Here is a 17,884-nt window from a genome sequence, read left to right as displayed (position 1 = left end):
GGTTAGTTCACCTGAGTATTTGTCCTCTGTGCTCCTTCTCAGAGTCTTGCTGTTGGGACAGCTGCTCCTCACTCTGCCTCCTCTGCTGCCTGGAGACACAGAATAGATGGCGCTGTTACATTTTCACAATTTGTTGAGTCAGTGAATTCATGATGAAGGTAGCCGGACACACTGTCACTGAAAATAACATACTGTAACTATAAAACCTAATTCACATGGATTGAATCTGCGCATATCACATTTTAAATATTTACTCAGATAATGTTTTTACACCCCCAAGTGTCCTTGAAAAGTACTTCTGTGTATTCCTACGTTTTATTGTCAGCATAAAGGAGGCCAAGCTTAACAATGAATTCTCTATTACATGTTAGTATACAACTGAATTTTTTCAGATATACTGAATTAAAATGTATACTGAGTTGTTCAATTTAAATGAAAACCTATGTGCATGTGTTTTGCTGCGTTTTTGAGATCACCATGGAAGACCATGTGTGGCTGCTGCCTCGCTCTTGAAAAGTAAATTGCAAATCAGTTTTAATTCTGATTCTGCGTGCCATGCCAGTATGTGGTGCTCCAAAGTCCTGTGTACATGCAGCTACACACACACACACACACACACACACACACACACACACACACACACACACACACACACACACACACACACACACACACACACACACACACACACACACACGCACGCACGCACGCACACACACACACACTGTGCCTGAACCCTCCTAACCCTGTCGACTTCTCAGCCTAATCCCCTCTCTGGCGGCATGATCAGTTAATGTCTTTTTGTGTGTGTGTGTGTGTTTGTGTGTGTGTTTGTGCGTGTGTGTGTAGCTGGCTGTCTAGCCCTGTGACCTTGCAGCCACACGCAATGAGGATCCAGAGTGAGAGGGCTCACACGTCTGGGCTCACAGACAGAAAGCCTGTTTTCTCTGCCAATCTACAACAGATTTCTCTGACAACTGTGTGCAATTATTCTTCCATTTTACTAAAGAGGATTCATTTAAACAGCCAGTTGCATAAATACTTCATTATATCTGAATCATAACAGATTCTTGACTTCTGTTCCTTTTTAGTGTTAGTAATGGCACAACATTTATTCAAACACTGTATGCCCCATGTGACAACGTTTGCAAGTATTTGTCTGACACCAACCATGCGCAAACACACACACACACACACACACACACACACACACACACACACACACACACACACACACACACACACACACACACCACACACGCACACACACAGACAGACAGCTGCGCCTGCCTCTCTTTGTACCTCTCATCATACATCTCCACTTCCCCCCTCTCTCTCTCTGCCTGCATCTCTCCCTCTCTGCTCGTTTGTTCTCTTTATCCCTCTTCTCCTCTCATACTGTTGCAGCTACTGGTGATTTAGAGCAGGCCCCTGCATTCTCCTACATCCGGGCTATTTACGCAGAGCATACTTTACAGTCTGCTCTGCATGTTCCTCTTTCCCCTTTGCTGTCTTCAAGGTCAGAGATACCATGATGACTGACTCCCGGCTGCTGTTTGCACTATACCTGATCCTCTGGTCTGCTGTTCCTGACTTTGTTTCAGAGGTGACAAGGGAGTCCACAAATAGAAAAATGTAAGAGAGAGGGACAGAGGGTTGTTGGGCTAGTGCACCATGGGAGTGGAGGAGTGTTTGGGGTATTTCTGTGGCTGCAGTACTGTACTTGTACTTGTAGAAACTACTGAAAACTTGTGTCCTGGTGGAAACAAGATGACATTAGGATTCATCTATTATTATACGTTAGTGAAAAATTGTCTGTTAATTGTCATATAATTTTGCATGGTACTTGGTTAACCATTGTGTGTGTGTGTACTCATTTTTGTAACCTCTGTAGGACCTTTTCAGCCTTGATCTTTCAGGACCAGTAGACCTCATGGGAACCAAACCCTGGTCCTAATGAGGCTAAACATAATTTCTGAGCTCCTGGTTAAGGTTAGGTGCAAGATGTGAATTGTGGATAAGTAAGGATAGGGTTGAGTATGAATTGGTCATGGTTAAGGTTAGGAACAAGGGTTTAGTTAGGCTGTCCACAATAAATGGAAGCAAATGCAAAGTTGAAACAATAGCAGCACAAACGTGTGTGTGTGTGTGTGATCCCAGGACATGAATATCTCCTTCTGATATATCTTGCAATGAAAAAACACTAAAGAATTTAAAAAAAATAAAGAATCAGAACCAGCCACGGTCCTCCAGTAGATATGCAGCACGACGACCCACATCATGTCACGTTCGCCACCTTTGCCCAGGTTCTGTTCTTGCCAAACTGATCCTGACCTTTGCCTGGACCAGTTTTTACCTGCCTGTTCCTTTGCCTTGACGCCCTCTCCCTGTCCAACCTAAGTAAATAACTTTTTGACTTTTACCTGCCTGTCCCCCCACTCAAGTTAAACACTGCAGATGGAGCATATACCTGTTAATACCTGTCTAAATAGTAATAGTGGCACCCAGGGAAAGTCTACCAAAGGAGAAGCAGCCATTAGTCATTATGCAGGTCAGAGCTTGTTTCTATATATTTCATTTGTATTATTATAATCATTCAACGTATACATTATATTTGATTTAATAACAACATATTATTAGTAGGAATTTTTACAATTATCCATTTTATAAATTTTGCCTGCTTTTAGATTTTAAATTATTTTCTTTTAATTCTGTCACTGTGTTGTCTTTAATGTCCCTGTACAGGACCTTGAATCTAATGTGCCTTTCCCACAGAATATATTTTTAGATGTGACACAGAATGTAGCTTTAACATGGACCAGTCAAGCAGAACAAGTGGGTGTGCCCCCGCAAATGAAAGTGAACTGTGGATGTAACGTACCACTGACACCGTGCTGAGCGTTCCCTCCCTGACAAGAAAAGCAAAATACAAAACATCCACATTAAAGAGGAGAAAAAAGACCATCAATTTCTGGAAAAGAGAGAGAGAGAGAGAGAGAGAGAGAGAGAGAGAGAGAGAGAGAGAGACAGAGAGAGATTTCTTTGAAATCAAAGAAAGAAGAAAAAATAAGACTTCCTCTTTCCCAAAAGGCAGTGACTGATCTTATCTAATATGAGATAAACAGAGGACTGAGGTCAGGGAGGAGAAAAAAAGAGATGGGGGTTGGGGTTAGGGTGTGTGTGTGTGGGGGTGTGTGTGTGTGTGTGTGTGTGTGTGTGTGTGTGTGTGTGTGCGCGAGCGCATGAATGTGCCAGAGCATAATCTTATGTGAAAAGAGGTTCACCCTGAGATCAATAGTTATTTTACTTCCAACAGTCCCACTGGCCCAGACATGATAGGTGCACGTGCACAAATTCACACACAGACACACACACATGCAGAGCAGTCAGTGTGCCTCAGCCTTATGAAAACAAGCTGTATCACATCAATCACAGCCCGATCCTTTGCTCTCTCTCTCTTGACCTTCACTCATTCCATCATCCACTCTTTCATCCCTCCTCCCTTGCTCAATGCATCAATCCTGTCTTTTATCTGTCACCCTCTCTCTCTCTCTCTCTCTCTCTCTCTCTCTCACTCTCTTCCCTCTAATCCATCCTTTCAACCTGGCCTGCGTCTGTGCTGGATGATCCACGTGTTCATCCTCTGATGAAAGGATGAGCTCAGCATCTACTGCCAATCACAGCCCAGCAGTAAGCTTCCCCACACTTTTTACATACGTGTCATACAGGGGGGGAATCTGTGTGATTCATGCTGCCAAAGTGCCCTGGGGCAAAGTGCATTCTGTGACTGCCCATTGGTCCTGCTGGCTCTTTCAGAAGCCAGAAACTTGAGCTGTCAGCCAGGTAACTAAGGGTGATCGTCACATCACGCAAACATCTGAGGGTGTTTTCACATCCGAAAGTCCGAACCAAGATTGGACCCAAGCTTTATGTCTTTGTTAAAGTGTAAACATTTGATTCAGTTAGATTTGGTTTCAAATTGTAATGTTGGGATTGCACTAAAGATTGTAGTGTAACATAAAACAATAATCAGGGGAAACAGTCTCAACGGAACACAAGCAAAAAGATACTGAACAGTGTGTGTGTGTGTGTGTGTGTGTGTGTGTGTGTGTGTGTGTGTGTGTGTGTGTGTGTGTGTGTGTGTGTGTGTGTGTGTGTGTGTGTGTGTGTGTGTGTGTGTGTGTGCGCGTAAAACAAGCTGCCCTTGAGTGTTTCTCCGGTATGCTGATCAGATTGCATGCTGGGATCAGAAGGATTCCACCGCCACTCACTGTCCTTAGACCACCCCTGAAACATGTGTATGTGCGCATTTCCAAGGCAACGGGCTGGCGCCACAGATATGCAACAGGTGCGGAAACACTGATACTTGATGGAGGAGGGGGTCAAAGGTTGGGCCGTTGTCACGGCAACAGCTCTTGTTCATAAACAAACTGGTACTGTCTGTCCTTGGATCTTGAAAAGAGAGTATCGTGGGTTTTGGAGGCGCTGGAGCTCATATAATGCAAAGTGATACTGAAGAGAAGACAGATCACACACACACAGACACACACAGACACACTCACACACAGAGCCTGTCTGAACAGGCGACCAATCAGCATCAGGCGGACAGTGAAAGGAAGGTTAGCCGATCAACTCAGATTTCCCATCTGGTCCCCAGACGTCTGCCACACAAGGGACAGGGAGCGAAGTTACTGTTTAACAGCTGAGATTACCACAATTTACAATTGGTTGATTATTGCAGGTACATTTATTCATGTAAAAATTCGGTATTTCTTTTTTGTACTACTATTTTTATACATTATTTTACTCAAAAAAATTGTTTTCACAAGACATAATATATTGTTGAAAGATTGTCGTATTAAAATTACACATGTATGTGATGCCATACAGGGATATAGATTAAACCATGTCAGTAATTAATGATGACTAATTACAGTGACATGCTACTTAAGATAAGACAAAATAAGATAAGATAAGATAATCCTTTATTTGTCCCACAGTGTGGAACCTTGCAACACTACAGGAGCAAGAGGGCAGTCAAAAATAGACATCAGTTAGGTAATAATAAGTAGCAAGAAATACAAAATATAAATTAATAAAAACTAATATATTCAACTGTGCTTACATATTTACTGCTCTTTATGAATGATGTGATAATTTAATATAGAAAGGTGTTAAAGAATTTTTTGAAAGTAACACTTTTACAAGTAAGACACTAAGGATATATGTGCTGCTGCATTTTGTGAATCAATATTTCGAAACAGATTAATACTAATGTCATGACTGGTCATATCACTTTGTCTTTGAGAGATTGTCATGTTGCACAATTGTAAATTGAAATGTCTGCAGATTACTCTTAAAATGGCCTACATCAATGTAAAATTCTAAAATAAGATTCTCTGTTTTTAGTAATTATTCTCTTTTGGAAAATACGAAACCGTAGATAGAAGAGAAATATTTCTCTACATTTGACATAGTTCACTCAGTTCACACATTGGACACACAGACACCCTCCCCCCCAACTCCAACAGACACACACGCAGACACGCCTTCTCATGCGATGCAGACTCAGACTTGAGCACATGCGCCGCCTGCTCGTCCACACACACGTCATCATGCAACATGGCCTTAAGGCTGATTCCATATGTCCACATGTCTGGGTGGGTCGCGTGCGACTGCAAACATCCTCGTCTCAGCCCTGATCACTGTGTTGGATGGACGTGTACGCTCCACTCACATACACATACACACACACACACACACATGAAGTCTAATTTGGGTCTGAAACATGCACACATTGGTATGTGCAATCTGTAAAAGAGGGTCGGGGGGGAGGGGTAATAAAGTTTTTTTCCGCTGAAAGCTACAGAGTTTTAACTGAGTGCTAATCTTTGATATGTTTGATGAGGTTTGAGGAGCAAACTAACTTGTTTGACGATTTTCTTGAACAATGTATTATGTTCAAACTCCATGAAGTTTATGGTGCATTAACTATTTCTTAAATGATCTCAGACCAAAAGCAGGCGTTTTATTAGTTTGATATACAATTTGAAATGTCTATTTGTGTTTTTGTCAGCGACACAGGATGATACTTTACCACACACAAAATATTTGTACCAAAACTCTGATTTGTATGAAGGTACCAAGATGTGGAATCAAGTAGAAATACACAGTTTTGAATAGGTAATACTCAGAAACAAACACTAAGTTTAAAAAATAATTATATTCAAAATTTCCTTTACATTTATCCGAGTGCATATCTTTCAAAAAACACTTGTGTAGAGCTAACCAGTGACACACACAAAAAGTACGCACCCATTCCAAATCCAGCACCGCCTCAGACAGTCTCTCCAGTAAGTGAAGCTGACAGCACTTTGAAACTGATTAGGAAAATGAGAGAAAAGGAAAACCCGAGCAAAAGCTGTAATTCTTAAAGGTCAAAAACAAAGTTTATGGCCAAGAAATGTGGGAGCGGGAAGGAGAGAGTGATGAGGAGGTTAGAGGGAGGAGGAGGAAACATTAGTGAATAAATGAGTGCTTCATCAGGTCAAGTAGTCCTTTAATGCTTTGATTATCAGATAGAAAGCTACATTTAACATTTACTCCCTTAGTGTGTGGGGGAATGTTTGTGGTTCTGTGTGTCTGCATGTGCTTTTCTGTGAGTACGAGTCAAAGTGTATAACTTTGAAGTGGTTGTTTTTCAAATACTATGAATGACCTTACTAAAACAAGATTAACAGGGTTCTGTATTGCTAACTATAACTAATGTGGGACATGTCTAAATATTTGAAAAGGTTGCCACTATACAGTTCAAACCAGTGTCAAGATATCTTGGCCAAATATGTAATCCTTATCTCCTTGTTATTTAAATGGCAACAAAACCTGCTCCTACAGTGAAGCAATCGTGTGTTTGTGAAAATACTTGGTAGTGAGAAGAGAACACAACATACTGCATGTGTGGAATAAGTACTTCTGTCTATAAGAAGCAGGCGGAGTTTCCAAACTAAAACATACAAATGCTCCCCTGCTGTGCTGTAATTTTCTTAAGGATATAATATGTTACAAATTCTCATTTAAATGTTTAAAAAATTACTATGCTGTATATTTTGTTGATTTCCAACAACGCTCAAACCCACAGAAATCTGCTTCTTCATACCTGTACATATGTGATTAAATTAAACTCTTGTATTTGTGAAGTTTGCATTGTTGGTGTGGTTCTGTATTAATCTTAGTTTTAGTATATTTTTATCTGAAGTTTTAGTTATTAGACAGGACGGAAAAGGGAGAAAATGTCAATGGAGCTGCAGCATGTTTGAAGTGATCACCAAAATATTTTCAAAGGCCACAGGGGCATATTTTTCACGAGTCCTAACTCCTTGACTAGACCTTTGTGTGAGTGTATACGAGTCAAATCCTCCGTTGATGCAGCTTAGCAGGCCCGGTATGCGGAACATGAGCATTTCCTGGTTTGGGCAGTGCTAAGGGGGTTGTATAGCAGCTTTCGATTGGTTGAGATAAATCATACATAGAGCCTATGGTGACCTCCTCTTCACCCTGCATAGCCCAAATACCAAAATCCACCTGTGTCCTCATTTGAGCACATGTTATCATGTGTGTGAGTGTGTGTGTGTGTGTTTTACCATATATTGTTGAGACTTACATCAGCTGCTGAGTTAGCTTCTCTTTTGCTTCTGTCGTTTTCTGTAACTCCTCACTGGAATGTTTCAGCTCCTCTTTCAGCACTGAACACACACACACACACACACATTTTAGTTGACTTGACAGGATGACGATGCAGTGTGTTTATAATGCTGGCACGAAGCCAGGCTTGTTACCAGAGGCTGTAATGTATGACTTACAGAAAGAGGGAGACAGAGGAGAGTAAAGAGACGGATGATATTGTTAGTTCCCACTTGTGCAAAGGAGGAAACCCTACACCAAATGAAAACTATCTAAAAGAATGACAAGATGGGTGAAGAGAAAGCAAAGGACAGATGGATGAGGAGGAGGAACACAAAAGAATGAGATGACTTCCAGACGGAAACATGAGAGTACCCAAAACGTAAAACTCGTAGGTCTGGGGGAAAAAAACAGAGGGAGAAAATTGAGGCTCAAGGAAGTATTTGGAAGTGAAAGGGAGAGCAGGAGGAGGGGAGAGTGTGGTGAAGAAAGGAGGACGAGGGAGTCTGTGCTCAGGGGAGCCCATGAAACAGGACACCACAGTCTGGCAGTCTTTTGTAGAGTGTCTGATACAAAGTAGCTGCTACAGCGCTACTGTTTCCTCCCTTCACTGTCTGTCCAGTTTCCCCATGACAGCGATAAAAAGAAAGTATTATATAACTAGTAGGATACAAATATGAACCTAATAAATTCTTCCTTAAAAGATAACACAACAGAGCAGAGCACCTGAATACGTTCAAGATTTCAAATCAGAAGACATTTAATCTCAGTGAGGATCTTGTCATCTATTTTGACATGCTTGAATTTGAATCTGCTGTGATCCTGCGAGAGTACAGTACGTTTATTAAAAAACTGAAAGGGAGAAACGGTTCCCTGCAATATTTAGGCGTCATGTCGGGCCAACAACTTGTCAGACTGAGAGACTGGACTCACGTCAGCTCCAGGCAGGAGTGGATATCACGCAAGAGAAAAGCACTTAAGTTTCAAGTCTGAATAGTGAACAACTCCAGACACCATTGTTTTATTTTCTTTCTGGAGTCTCCACCTCAGCATAATGACTATCAACATCCATTCATTTCCATCATAATCTTCACAAACGTCCCCGTTAATTTCATCAGCTTCATCAGGAGTCCGCTCACTGATAAGCTTAAAGCACAAAGCACAAGGATGTCTTGAGTGCCAAAGAGAAGGGCATAAATATGTCTTCAAAATTACCATTATCAACAACTCTGAGTGTAGCAGCACAAGACATGTTCCAGCTCTATATAAATATCAGTACTTAATTATTGAATTGGTTCTTGTGTTTTGAAAGGAATGACCTGAGTTGACCTATCATGTAGGAGGATAGCATACACAAGTTTAAGGCCTGAATGCCAATGGATGCCGATTCTGTTTTATTTCCTTATTAGGTCTTATTAATCTACCAACAGTAGCAGGTCAGCAGATGCCATCAATGTCTCCAAAGAATCTGCACAGACGTTGTGCATTATAGGATTTTGGTCAAATGAAACATGAGTGCTTGGAATAGACGACTGTATTAAACTAAAAATACCGCCTTGTGGTTGTAATTCCCCGCCAACCACTGCAGTTTCAGTCTGCATACATTTTTTAACCCAGAGTCATATGACGTCACAGTGACCTTTGACCATTGGTATCTAATCCCTCTTACATCTGGCGAGTGGATGCAGTTGGGTTTCCCTCCCTCTCCAGGCATGTTCCTGATTTCGAACATGATGCATATTTTAAATATACATACTAATTTTGGTGTAAAAGAGATATAAGTGAATATTTGAACCAAATTTGGAAGGACTCTCTCAAGGCGTTCTTGAGATAAAGTTTTGAGAGGTCACAGTGACCGTGACCGTTGACCACCAAAATCCAATCAGTTCATCCTTGAGTACATTTTTGTTATTCCATCATGTTTATCACAACCTAAGATCAATGCTGAGCTGAGATGCTAAGATCGATTCTGATATGAGTCACAGTAGAATTGTCATTAGCGTTAATATTCGCATGAGCGTGAAGATTTGCACAGTGAGAAATCCCAACAAGCAATGGCTCTGTGTGAATAGCTTGGCTAGGTGTTTGAAGGTGTTTGAACTGCTGTGTGTGTGTGTGTGTGTGTGTGTGTGTGTGTGTGTCTGTGTGTGTGCATGCATGTGTGTACTTTATATTGAGTGAGTTGTCTATGAGGGTCCTCCAGGGCGCTGCGGCAGGACACTGTGGCTGTGGCACTGAAGAGCTCTCAGACCGATCCAGCAATGTCAGCCTGACATTCTCTTCCTCTGAGACTGTTTTCCTGACTCTATTACATTGTTTTTTGTCTCTTTGATTTTTCTCTTAACTTTGTCTGTCCTCTGTTTTTTTTTTTTTTATCTATTTAGCTTTTCCTCTTCCCATCCTTCAGCAACTGTTTCCCCCTTTTCTTTCTTACCCTCTCCATCTCGTTCTCCCTGTCTCTCTCAGCAGGAAGAGGGGCGTGTAGAAGGTCCTGTCCAATACACCAATAATTGCTTTCCGGTCACTGTGACATGACAGGGTCTTCCAGGGTAAAGCAACACACACTGAGCACACACACAAACACAGAACACAAAAGAACACATGTGCAAAGTACCACTTAATACAAACTCACTGCAGCACAAAAACACACACAGAAACACTCACAAACCAAAATACTTTTATAAGTACTTGATGGAGCAGAAAGGGCTTTGCAATGAAAGTGAACCAGCCCATCTGACTTTCTCCGCAGTGTTTCTAGTATCTGTCTCACTGCCTTTACACACAGACGCACACAGTGTAATAAGATGGCTGTGAATATTACAGCAATTCACCGTTGGCTGGTCACCAACACTGTCACTGTAACAGTTTAACAGCATTGTTCCTGGGAGGGTTCTTTGCTGTAGTTACAGTACTTATTTATTTGTCAAAATATACATGACAATAACCAGCTGCTAAGCATTTAGTGTCACTGAGGGAGACATATGCTAAAACTCAGATCCTTAATTATCATTTGGATTATTAATTGAAAAGGTTTATATACTCAAATATTCACAAAAAAAGAGTCATGTTCCTCAAACTGACCACTGCTGCAGCCCCTCTCGTCAGCCTCAGTCTGAAATGCTTAATTATAGCTTCTATCTCTTTAAGGCCCTCCCCCCCGAAAAAACCCAGTCCGGTCTGATTGGCTTTCAGACTACTGTGGGGCTGCTGGACGACTGCAGGGCATCAGGATGTTATGTTCAATGTTCACCAGTAACAGACTATGAATTAGTTAATTTCTATGTACAGTATTTTCCTATTTACAAAAATTGGCCTTACACACACACAAGCACACAAAGACACACCCTGCGCCCGAAGTTATGCCCACATTTCCATAGAATGAGGCAATGTATGGGAGTATGGGAATTTAACTGTATGTAACATTAAACTGCATACAAGAAACATATGACAACATATGAACATATGGTTTTGGCTAGCTAGTTACCTATCACACACACAGCTGCAGCCTAGAATTTGTATAAGTTTATGTTACTATAATTTCACATTCTTAACTGCTTGTGTACCAAAACAATTTTTTTGTTTGTCTGCCCGGTATATAATGAGCAATAAAAGCTAAACCACAGCAGCTTCATGGAAAAAAAGTCCTGGCTGGAAGTGTTAGATTCCACAGAGCTGGAGGACTGCAGCTGTTTGAACCTAAAGATTATTTCTTATTTCTCAGGATTTATACTCAGAAACTTACAGTGTGGTGCTATGTGTGCAACAAAAGACAAAAGTTGTCAGCAATCATGCAGGTAGGAGCAATTGACATGACTGGTTCAAGACATCACAGCACGTCTTATCATGGGTGTTGATCAGAAGTCAAGCTAGAAGATTGAGACACATGTCAAAGTTTCCTTTATTAAGACAGTGACAGTCTTCCAGGAAGATTTCAGTCTCCTGAGAGGAATACGTCTGAATTGTGTGCTATTTTTTTGTTTTTTAATGAAAGTGCTAAGGGAAACTTATACGTGGTGTAGCGACTTCGGAAATGGGGAAGAAGTTAAAGAGACGGAGACAGACAGATGGGGGAACATTGCTGGACTGAGATGATAGGAAGGAAAATCTTTTCTAACATGTCTGAGATCATATTTGATGCTTTTGCTGCTTGTCACAATCAACACACACATATAAAAAGTTGGCTTCCAGGGAAATAGATACCATATAATCTTAAGGATGGCCCAGGGTGTTGGCAGATGGCTGCGGTTCAGGGCTCGGTCACACACACACACACACACACACATACACACACACACACACATGTACGGTGATTCATACATTCTTAGTTATGCTTAGTCAAAGATGTTTCCCTTAATTTCACTGTCAACCCTCTGCCCTCTTTCCCAAGATGCTGAATGAAACCTCCCAAACTCAAAAGTCTCCGTCCGTCACCTTCACATCAACTTGTACAAGTCATATGCTGACATCTGCACAAATCTGATCTGAGAATAATTATGTTTTAATCTTCCGCTGCTCTTCAATTTCTCAGCTTTGTCTGGTTCTCTGTAAAATTCCACACCCCTTGAGGTTGTTTCTCTCGTCTCCACCTAACCATAAACCACACTCATATGTTCACATTAGGCAACCTCCTTATGGTTCTGTCTTCCTTTTCTTCCCCCTCCTTTCTTCTGCCTTTTGACACTAACCACAGAGCGTTGATAGATGAGTGGCAAACTTTAATTGCCAGCTAACGCCCACGTCAGTTTGGAGTGATATGCAGGTGACTGGTTAAGGTGTGTGCTCTGTAGAGGCCTGCAACTCTGAACACGCTGAGGCTCATGGTCCACTTTTACATTTTTTACTTTGTATAAACTTTATATACCTTAAACAAAGCCCAATATGAACACAGTTACTAAAGACTGAATGTTATTGAATTTGAACTATTCAGAAGTGAAATTCCATTGAACTAGTTTTTTTCAAACTCATTGATGAATTCAGAAGTAAACTCAATCAATTTGAGTATGTGTCCTATATTGTGTACTGTCATGTCTCCTGTCCTCTAGTCATCTTGCTTTGTGTCCCGTTGTGTATCCAATTTGTCCTCTCCACGCCCTTTGTATACTGTTGCACAGTGCCATGAAAGAGAGTTTAGCTAAATAAATAAATGTTAAGTCAAGTGTAACTTAGAGTTAGAAATAACCTATAGCCATTGTTTGACCTAAATTAAACAAATGACAGAAGGTTTGTGTTTAAATAGCAAGAATTGTTGTCGGTCAGATGTAAGTTCGGTTACACTGCACCTTCTTGGATCTTTACTGTTAAGATGTCTTGTTGAGAAGTCAATTACACAAATAAAAATATCCACAAAACAAATGCAAAGTGACACAAAATCACCACAAAGAAGAAAACAAGCAAAATTTGACAAATAACTACCACAACAACAAATGCAAAACCACCAAAAAGTGAAAGGGGAAAGACTATGAATTACAATACAAAAACAACAATTTCCTTTACTCAGGCAACATTTTAATGTGAGTTACATCATCAGGACTATCACCAAATCTGCACTTTGTTTGCCTGTTCAACAAATTGTTGCTTTTTCAATGCAACACAACACAAGACATAACAATGTGTGGAACAGAACCAAAGATAAAGTCTGATATATGCCCAAAGTGAAGTTTCTGGACATGAATGTGTGGATTGGCTGGGAGAGAAGCTATAGGTCTCTGTGACCAAATATCCTATATACGCATGCGTGTGTGTGTGTGTGTGTGTGTGTGTGTGTGTGTGTGTGTATGGCAAGCCGATTGAGCATTTATTCAAAATCCTTGATATCAAATTTCAGTCCCCTCCACTAGTTCGGTCTTTGTCTGCACTAGTTGGACGTTTGGTCGCACTAGTTCAGCATCTTACTGAACTAGTTGAAAAAAAAATCTAACTAGTCACTCTTTTTCAGCAACTAGTGGCACTTTTGGTCAACTAGTTACAACAGAAACCTTACTAGTAACACTGTGCGCTGCACTAGTAGAGCCAAAGTCTCCACTAGGGGGCTTTTTGCTGTACTAGTGGCCCTCTGGACCGAACTAGTAAGGCTGAAAGTGTTACTAGCTAACAAGTGAGCTGCAAAAGCTCTGACATGTAAGCTAGTCAAACATGGATTCAGCTCACTTGTTAACTAGTGGCCTCCAATTTGCTGCAGTAGTTAACTAGTGGGAGCCCAAATGCACACTTGCAAACTAGTGCAGCCAAAATCTTCACTAGTTAACTAGTTAACACCTTTTTTGCACCTTGCTAGCTAACTAGTGAGGTGCAAAATGTTTACTAGTAAGCTAGTGGGCTTGAAATGTGCAGTAGTTTGCTAGTTGCAGTGTTTTTTGACTGTACGAGCTAACTAGTGAGGCTGTAAGGGCTTACTAGTATGCAAGTAGCAGCCAAAATGCCTACTAGCTCACTTGTTACACAAAAAAATTATCTGAAGGTGCAGAAATTATCCAAATACAGGAATATTCCATTGTAGGCCCACTGAAGGTATAATGCTATTATATTATGAACAACTAATCTGATTTTATTTGGAGGTCAGTGTATGTTGATCTGCTGCAGTATTTGCTATCGCCAGTAGATGGCAGAGTAGATTTCCTTTACTACTTTTCAATTGAAAACTTGAATTATACAAATGAATAAGGAAATTACTAAACTAGTGATAATAACATACTGTGTTCATAGGAATTACACATCTGTTAACATCCAGAACGCTATTTCATATATCTTAGGATGTCAACCATTTACTGTATCATAAAACATGAGCACACATGAGCACTGCTTCCATTTTTAACCTAAGGAGTAGTATAACCCCCCACCAAAAGGGGGCGCACTATGCGTTTTAGCAAATGGAACCCCCCACGAACAAGCCCTTTTCTCCTGTGATTTCTTCATGATACCTGAAGGTCCCGGATTTTGGTATGAGATAACATTAAACACTCGAAATATAAACATAGTCTACCTGTTATTATACTAATAAGGTTATTTTTCAACTAGACGTCCAACTTGAGAGTGTCAACGGAAGTGATTCCATAGTTATCTGCTACTGAAAACTCAGGTGAGTGAGCATACAAGTAGTCACTGCTAGTCACAATTAGCATCATGCTAGCGAACTATTAGCATCATGCTAGCGAACGTGGGCAAGAACTAATACTGCTGTTAAGATGCTATTTCCATAGCATCTTCAACAAGTTGGACAAATAGCCCAACATGTCAATCAAATGTCTTACTAGTTGCGTACAGTCGTTCACTAGTTCTGAGAAAAGCTCAACTAGTTGAAGAAAATGCCCAACATGTAAGAAAAATGTTCAACATGTTCGGTCAAAGTCCCTACATGTTCTGTTCAGAGTCGAACTAGTGAGACAAAATGTCTTTCACTAGTCACCTAGTCAGGGAAACATCAGTGTCACTCGTTAACTAGTGGCTCTTTTTGGACCTTACTAGTTAACAAGTGAAATAATGTGACTGTAACTAGCTCACTGGTACGGCAAAAAAAGACCCCAACAAGCTCACTAGTGGACTTTTAGGCTTCACTAGTACGCAAGTGAGCCATTTAGAGCCTCATCAGTTAACTAGTAAGGTATAAAACAACCTCAGTAGTGTGACTAGTGGACAATTGTGCCTCACTAGTTAACATGGAAACTGCCAATGCAGCCACTACTGAGCTAGTGGGGCGCAAATGTCCACTAGTTAACAAGTGGACTGTAAGCAAATGAGGCAGGCGGGACAAGGATTTTGATTGGTCAGTGTTCAAACTGTGTTTCAAAGCCTTAAAGTGCCAGCTCTGAATTGTGATGATCTAAACCTTTTAGCAACATTCTTTTATGGCATGTGAGTTATTTTAGCAGCCATGCCTAAAACGTTGTATTGATTAAATGTTGATTCATTAGGGTTCATTAATAGCTCAAAGTGTTTTACAATAAAGTGAAGAAACAACTAAAAATAAAAAAAGACTTATTAAAACAAAGCAAATAGTGCAAGATAAAACGAAGCAATACAATTTATAATTAACGAAAGAGGCAGCAAATAGCAAGAGCAGGTATACTAACACAAATAACACAAGCAAAAGATAGAAATGAAACGTAGAAACACATAAGAACAATAAAATGTGTAAGAGATAAGAAAGCTTGTTTAGGAAGCGTGACAGCTGATTAATAACCTTTCATTTGTCATTTTCAAATTCTGACAGAGCTTGCATTCCATGTGTAGCACTTGTCTGGGCTAGTGTTAGAAAAAGTACTAAATATCTTCCTAGGTTCGAAGGAGAGGTAGGCTTATTTCAAAGAACAAGTTTAACAAATTACCAGTTTATTGTTTCACAAACAGTCACCGAACAATCACAATATAAAGTATAAAACAGTATTAAACAGCATAAAATAGAAACAACAGTAAATATTATATAAATCTTGTAAATAATTCAGTCCTGTCAGTGTGTATATGTACAGTTCCCTGGATATCGTCCGTACAGTCCTTGATTAGTGTGTGTGCTTGAGGATTCAATGGTTCCGTTCTGGTCCGGGTCTTTAGGTCTCTATACTCAGTACTACCCGTCTACGTGACGGGCAGGACTGGAGTATGGTGTCTTCTCGATACACGAATCAGGTTCGATCTGGATCACACGGTTGGCCACACCGTATCCACGATCTGGGTTAAGCACGCCATCTCATCATTCAGATTCAGGTTCTTCTAGTGTAAATAAAAAAACAATCAACACACAGTGCAGAATAATCAGTGTCTGTTCTCTTATTCTACTTCTAACATGAGATCTCATTCACTTCTTGTCTTTACGTGTAACCATTACCTGGGTGCACTCAGATTACCTTGAGAGGATAAAACAACATCACAGTTACCACTAGTATAACATTACAACTTGTGCTTCACTGAATAATAATATACAAATCAAAACAATAAAGTATTGCACATCACTAAACAAAGGGCTTATCCTTTTTCATTAATATGTTATATGATAACATCATTACAATATCATGTCACTATACTTGAAACTAAACATGACAATAGTTCACAGTATAACTTGAACTTCATTCACATATGAATTGGCTTTTCAAATTATATGCACCTGCAGTGCACTTGCATATTAAACCATATCTATTTGCTATTTAACATAAGCTGCGTGGCTGAACCTTAAACACTTAGTGGCATACTATTTTAACAGGCTGCCTAAAGTTCGTTGTAACATTAATAATCACTATATTATTACTCCGATTGGTTTTAAAGAGGTAATCTTTCAAATAGCATCTTAACAGCAGTATTAGTTCTTGCCCACGTTCGCTAGCATGATGCTAATAGTTCGCTAGCATGATGCTAATTGTGACTAGCAGTGACTACTTGTATGCTCACTCACCTGAGTTTTCAGTAGCAGATAACTATGGAATCACTTCCGTTGACACTCTCAAGTTGGACGTCTAGTTGAAAAATAACCTTATTAGTATAATAACAGGTAGACTATGTTTATATTTCGAGTGTTTAATGTTATCTCATACCGAAATCCGGGACCTTCAGGTATCATGAAGAAATCACAGGAGAAAAGGGCTTCTTGTTCGTGGGGGGTTCCATTTGCTAAAACGCATAGTGCGCCCCCTTTTGGTGGGGGGTTATACTACTCCTTAGGTTAAAAATGGAAGCAGTGCTCATGTGTGCTCATGTTTTATGATACAGTAAATGGTTGACATCCTAAGATATATGAAATAGCGTTCTGGATGTTAACAGATGTGTAATTCCTATGAACACAGTATGTTATTATCACTAGTTTAGTAATTTCCTTATTCATTTGTATAATACAAGTTTTCAATTGAAAAGTAGTAAAGGAAATCTACTCTGCCATCTACTGGCGATAGCAAATACTGCAGCAGATCAACATACACTGACCTCCAAATAAAATCAGATTAGTTGTTCATAATATAATAGCATTATACCTTCAGTGGGCCTACAATGGAATATTCCTGTATTTGGATAATTTCTGCACCTTCAGATAATTTTTTTGTATCCGTTTCAATTATATTCTGCAGGCAGTACAGGCGCCTGTAATGCCAGCAGAATATAATTGAAATGGACTTTACTGATGTGGGATTTTCAAAGAGGCAGGAGGGAACACTATTGGATTCACGGACTGAAAACCCTGTCACTTATTAGATTGAATATAGATTATGACTTGAAGTGTTTTCTGTAA

General features: G+C 40.1%; 1 long non-coding RNA gene across 2 annotated transcripts; it reads right to left on the bottom strand.

Moving 5' to 3' along the window:
- Positions 1-16,006: 16,006 nt before the first annotated feature.
- Positions 16,007-17,349, bottom strand: LOC133003824 (uncharacterized). 2 transcript variants are annotated; one of them, XR_009678301.1, is made up of 3 exons: positions 17,199-17,349; positions 17,060-17,120; positions 16,007-16,383 (listed from the first exon to the last, which is right to left on the bottom strand). It is a non-coding gene; the product is annotated as an uncharacterized LOC133003824 (long non-coding RNA). The 2 variants fall into 2 exon arrangements; XR_009678302.1 differs by having other exon boundaries at positions 16,007-16,380.
- Positions 17,350-17,884: the final 535 nt, after the last annotated feature.

Source organism: Limanda limanda, chromosome 6, assembly GCF_963576545.1.
Source record: "Limanda limanda chromosome 6, fLimLim1.1, whole genome shotgun sequence".
In the NCBI taxonomy this organism is placed as follows: domain Eukaryota; kingdom Metazoa; phylum Chordata; class Actinopteri; order Pleuronectiformes; family Pleuronectidae; genus Limanda; species Limanda limanda.
This window is presented reverse-complemented; position numbering and strand designations above follow the sequence as displayed.